This window comes from Thalassophryne amazonica, chromosome 7 (genome assembly GCF_902500255.1).
Source record: "Thalassophryne amazonica chromosome 7, fThaAma1.1, whole genome shotgun sequence".
NCBI lineage: Eukaryota > Metazoa > Chordata > Actinopteri > Batrachoidiformes > Batrachoididae > Thalassophryne > Thalassophryne amazonica.
This window is the reverse complement of record NC_047109.1, coordinates 65,761,592-65,767,982: the sequence shown is the minus strand read 5'-3', so window position 1 is coordinate 65,767,982 and position 6,391 is coordinate 65,761,592.

Genomic DNA, 6,391 nt, shown 5'->3' with positions numbered 1-6,391 from the left:
CCAATCGATGTTAGGACCATTTCAGAGAAAGCTGGTCTTAAAAAAGACAACCTTGTTCAAACCTGTCTTTTTTCAGTTGTCACGTGGTAGATTTCGGTAACTAAGCAAAAAAATTGTAATACAGTTTTTCAGGGACTGACCACCAAGTGCTTTGCTTTTTGCCAAAGACCTCTTGAAATTTAGCACCAATCGTTCAGCCAGTCCATTCAATGCTGGATGGCATGCTGGACTTTTGGAATGTCTCATATTCACTTGAAATTAACTGAGGTCCATTATCAGTTACCACCTCTTTAGGTAACCCATAAGCAGCAAGCAAGTTTCTCAAAACTTTGATGGTTTTGCACATGGTAGTTGTGGACATACAGGTAATCTCTGGCCATCTTGCATATGCATCAGTCGATACCAGAAACATCTGACCTTTTGAGTCTGCAAAATCAAAGTGTATTTTTTCCCATGGACCTGATGCCTATTTCCAAGTATGCACTTGTGCTTTATCAGGTGCACACGGCTTATATTTGCAGTCTTAACATTGATTCACCTCCGTTTCAATGTTCTCATTCAAAAAAGGCCTCCACATTAAGCTCCTAGCCAGGGACTTTATTTTGACCATTCCTCAGAATATCTGGGATCCCCAGTGTAAACAATCACTTTCTACAGTTAGATCAAATTTTCTCCTCAAATACAACTGAATGTTTTCATCAGAAACATGTTTTGGTCATCCAGACAAAACAAACTGCTTTACTCTGGCCTATGTAGGATCTTTTTCAGTTTCACTGGCTATCTGCTGAGCTGTGATTGGCAGACTGTCCAAATAAACTCAAAACACAGAATTTCACCTTGGAAAGTCATCATCCACAATTGCCAATCCGGATAATGTGTCTGCATTTCCATGCTGCTCAGAAGGTTTGTACCTTATCTCATATGGATAGGCTGCTAAATGTAAAGACCATCTCTCCATTCTAGTTGCAGCCAATGGTGGAACTCCTGGTTTTAGACCTAAGATCTTCAACATTGGCTTATGATCTGTCATCAATGTGAATTTGTGTCCAAAGAAATAGTCATTGAATTTCATTACTCCAAAAACTGATCGTAAGTCTTCCTTTTCATCAATAGTTTTTCTCAGCTTTTGTTAGCATTTGTGAAGCCAAAGCAATAGGTTTCTCACTTCCGTCTGACATTTTATGACAAATCACTACAACCCACTACCACGGGTGATGTATCACATGCTACAATCAGTACCACATCAGAGTTGTAGTGAACTAAAAATCTGTCTTTTAACTTCTTCAAAAGCCCTGTCACACGACTCTGACCACTCCCATTTGGTATCTTTCTGTAGCAACCTTGTCATCGGTGCAATCACAGTACTTGGAATTTTCACTTGAGAAATATCCTCACATTTGTCTTTCAGAGGGTGAATTCCCAAAACATTGATCATGTGCCCCAAATATGACAGACTGTGCTGGAAAAAGTCACATTTGTCACTCTTTGCTATAAGTTTGTGATTTTTCAATCTTTTCAGCACTTCTTTCAAATTTTGCATGTGTTGCTCATGGTCCTTTCCTGTAATCAATATGTCATCCAAGCAACATATAACACCATCAAACCCTTGCAACACTTGATCCATCAGCTTTTGAAATATGGCAGGTGTACTGGGCACTCTATAAAGGATTCTGTTTTACTTTGTACAACCCTTTATTTGTGTTTCTTGTCAGGAACGTTTCAAATCCTCATCCATCTTGCTGATATGTTTGGGAAAGGTCCAATTTTGTAAATCTCTCACCACCTGCCAGTTTTAACTGTTGTTAACAGTTGTAACTTACTGCAGTTATAACCCTGTCTTTTTCCATTTTAATTAACTGGGGTTCCACAGCATTCTTCAAAGCATAAGGCGCAGGTTGAGGTTTGCAAAACTTTGGAACGGCCCCAGGTGCAACCTGTAGTTTGGCTTTGGTGCCCTCACTTTCCCTGATAAACCTGTTAACTCGTCACCAAAAATGCTGTTGTGTTTAACAGTTGTGTGTGACTCTCCAGGAATAAAAACTGCATCTTTGGAAAGAACGACAACTTTATTACACTATTATACACCTGCTTCCACCTGCTGCTCTCTTATCCCTGTCACCAACACTGTCTATAACAATATACACCCCCACCAAAAAAACAAAAAAACAACAAAGAAATGTTATTTATTTTTAATAATGACACAATAGTATTGATTGTTTTTTGCACCAACAATTAGTACCCTTTAACTACAAACATCCTTTTATCCAGTCAAAGAACAGAGATGGAATTTTGGCATATGAACAATTTTGTTTTTTCACGGTGACGTTCCCCTTGAAACCTAATGTAGTCTGTTGAAACATAAAACCAATCCCGCATAGCCTGAAGCCGGATCCAAATCAGTGATTCATGATATTAAAACATGTAAACAATGACTTTTTTTTTTTTTCATTTTGTGTTCTTGGATACGCAGTTGAAGATGAGAGTGCTTTTGTTTTTATTTTTTTGCAGTCGAATTATTACACTGACGTGTTCTCCGACACATAATTTTGATCCCTAATCCAATTATTAAGTTTGTCATATGAATTGTAGATGTCAAAAGAAAAATAAATAACAGAGAAACACACTATGTTGTGATTGACAAAGGAAAAACCATTTTCAATTACTGTACACACGATCTTTTAATTGGTTTTTGTGATAACTCAGGGAGCCTTGGAGAACCAAATTTAAACCGATTTATGTGTTGTCAGTTATTCCAACATGACCTTCTGCCTCCTGCACTTTCCCTGCACCTCTCCAGCCTTCCAAGAAACTGTATCTACAGCGTGCACCACAAAATGGCTTTCTGTTCGCCACCGCTGCACCCTGCCAGCAGCACGCTGACAGCTGGCATCACAATTCATTATGTCTGTGCTGAAAAAGACTGCCAAAGACCAGGCAGAAGAGCTCAGTGTATTTCACTGCGGAGACCCGGTGAATAACATCGCCGCTGATGATTTGCCAGTCGGTTCTGTTTTCCTCCCTGTGATAAAAACAGGCAGCTGTTTGGAAAACACTGATCCTAGTTATAGGACACATGTAGGATTCCTCATCCCATTTGGAGCCACAGTTTAGAGTTTATAACTCTTTCATGGTTTATTCTCTCACTTCTCCGACTAACTTCAGCTCATGTTACGTGTTTTCTGCAAACAGACCTTCACCCCCACACAGTCTGAGGTTTGTTTTTTTTAAATTACAATTGTGGTTTACATTCATGAGGGAGTAATACAGTTTTATACCACATATTAATTTTATGGTTGAACAGACGTGGAATAAATTTATTTTAATCGTTAAATGGCCAAACTCAGGCAGTAAATCTTGTTTATGCGGGTCATATGGGAGTGTTTATTTATTTGTTTAATTTTCCTGACCTCTCTCACATCTGAAGTCTTGTTTCCATGGAAAAGCATATTTTGATGTTTCAGTGTGCAGTATTCAGGCAGGTGCTTGTGTATGTGTTTAGATATTTTGTTGTTTTTTGCAAGTTGATGCGCAAGTTGATGTGTTGGACAGGCGGTTATGAGTGCTTTTTTCAGTGTTGAAGGTTCATGGTTCAAGACCCAATTCTCCATGTAATGTGGGGTTGCATCAGGATTGGCACTGGTGTAAAAGTTGCACCATATCTACATGGAGATCCACCTTGGATCTGCTGTGGTGACCCCAAGTGATAACAAGGAAGAACCCAAAGGAATTTATGAGTGACTACAGCTCAAAGCTATCCAAGAGTGTTCTGTCGTTAAATTGTCAAGGAAATCCTGTTAAAAAGGAGTTTTTCCTTCCCACTGTAGCCAAGTGCTTGCTCACAGGGGGTCGTTTTGACCGTTGGGGTTTTACATAATTATTGTATGGCCTTGCCTTACAATATAAAGCGCCTTGGGGCAACTGTTTGTTGTGATTTGGCGCTATATAAAAAAATTGATTGATTGATTGATTGAAATATACTTTTATTTTCTTGATAAAGTCAGACATAATATTGTTTTTAAAAACAAGCAATTTTCATGCAGAATAAAGCTTTTCTTCTAGGTTTATTACAAAAACATATTTCAGTGATGGCACAAAAATATTTAGCATTTTAAAAATTACATAAATTTTCTTTCAGGACAGAGTAGAAAGAATCCTCACTTGCACTGGTGGATGTGAATTTTACGTCTAACAAAGACATCATAAAAATGTAAGTCATTCCATTCTCCTCCTTTTCCATCTATATTGCAACGTATAATAGCCAAGTGACCTCTGTGTGTGTGTGTGTGTGTGTGTGTGTGTGTGTGTGTGTGTGTGTGTGTGTGTGTGTGTGTGTGTGTGTGTGTGTGTGTGTGTGTGTGTGTGTGTGTGTGTGTATGGCTTTGATCAAGGAGAAACTGGGGAGAGCTGACATTTGCCATTTGATATGTTTATGTATTTTGAGTCAAGGATGAATGCTGTGAAAGTTGATAGGACTAATATTTTTGGAGAAATGAGCGATAATGACTAACAACAGTGAACAATGAATGTTGTGATGCAATGCACCATGGGAGTTTTAGGTTTTGATATTTTAAATGTTATTGTAGTTCATGCTAGTTTAACAGTGTTGTTAGTGTTATTGATTTATTGTGTTTTTGTAGTTCATTTAGTTCAGTCCATTTAGTTACGTGTCATGTTGCCGTTACCATGTGTAGCGCAAATATGTGTTAATTAATTTAATCAAGCCTCACACAGAGGCACCAATAATATATAATGAATGTATGTATTGTAGATCCTAAATTGAATGAAATTGGACTGGACCTCATTCAACAGGTCACAAAAATAATTAACAATTTTTAAGATTTAATAATTATTTGGATCAAATGGGCAGACCAGAAATGTAAGGAATTTGAATATTAACATTTATTAATCTTTAATATTGAAAGGTCCTCTTTGGAGGAACCCAGGTTAAGTCATGCCACGTTAGTAAAGCAATATTGAATTAGTATGATCTTTAATTAACCTCAGGGCACCACCAATGTTTTAAAGCCATTGAACTTTTAGTTTAAACATTATTAATTAATCTGAAATTAATTAATCAGTCTCAAATGTGAAAGTCAGAAATTCTACGATATGATTGGCCAAGATTTTCCATCTGAACACAAACTGAACCACAGCAGGAATATTTACATTTTCTTTACAATTATACAAGAAAATGGACAGTTTACTGGCATTTTGAGTCTGGCCAGTGACTAATAATAATAATAATTTATTAATTTATATAGCGCCAAATCACGACAAAGTCGCACCAAGGCGCTTCACATAATTCACAACACAAATTAATCTAAATTCAAAATTAAAAGCAAGAAAAGCACAGTTAAAAGATAAAACACAGTAGAATAAAAAGAAATTACAAAGCAAACACAAACAGATTAAAAAATTAATGATAAGACAGTCTAAAAAAGTGGGTCTTCAGTCTTGATTTAAAAATCTCCACCGTGTCAGACTGCCGAATAACAGCAGGTAGATCATTCCAAAGAGCCGGACCACGGTAGGAGAAGGCTGTATACCCCACAGACTTTTTGTTCATCCTCGGAACACACACAAGCCCTGCGCCCTGCGAACGCAAAGGCCTCGCAGGTACGTAGGGCTTAACCAAGTCCACCAAGTAGGAAGGCGCCTACTATCAGTATCAGTAAGTAAATCTGATTTGAATTTAGTGATGAATTTCAAAGCCAATTATTATTAAGCAAATTATCAAACAAATATATGAAGCCACCTAGTACCACTTAACAAAGCTCTGCTGTTGAAACCCTTAATGGGGTCTCTTAGCTGTTCCGATGAAGAGGTGAAACGACCCGATTGGGGTCGGACGTTGATGTGGGCGGCCTTTGCACCTTAAGCTCACTTGGGTCAGGTGTTAAACCAGTGGTTCTCCCCGGAGATCCCAAGGCTTTAGTGTCAGCTGATTTTCCCGGCAGGGTGGCTGAGGCTCTCGGCAGGTTCGCGTAGCTTGCTTGACCCAAGGATAAAAGGTTTAGTTGTTTGTTCGCTGGTACTTCTGGTGTCCTCAAAAAAAAAAGTTTTGGAACTGGATTAAAAGTCTTTGTGAATTGAGAAAAAGGTAAAGTTTTAAGAGTGGCATTGCAAATTACACAAAAAGGAAAAGTCACTTTCTGTAAATTCACTCTTATTCTGATAAGTTCTGCTAGGAAGTTATCTTATAAAAATGAACAACTTGACGAGCCTTAAAAAAAGTTGTCGGCTTGTAAATCGTTGTCAAAGTTCTGAACCAAAGAGTGAAACACAGAACAAAGAGCCACGTGGTAGCTTAGCTACATGGCTAGGCCACAAAGGAAAAAAAAATAAGCGTTTCAACAGAGGAGCGGCTAGAAGGTGGAAAAAGAAGGAGCAG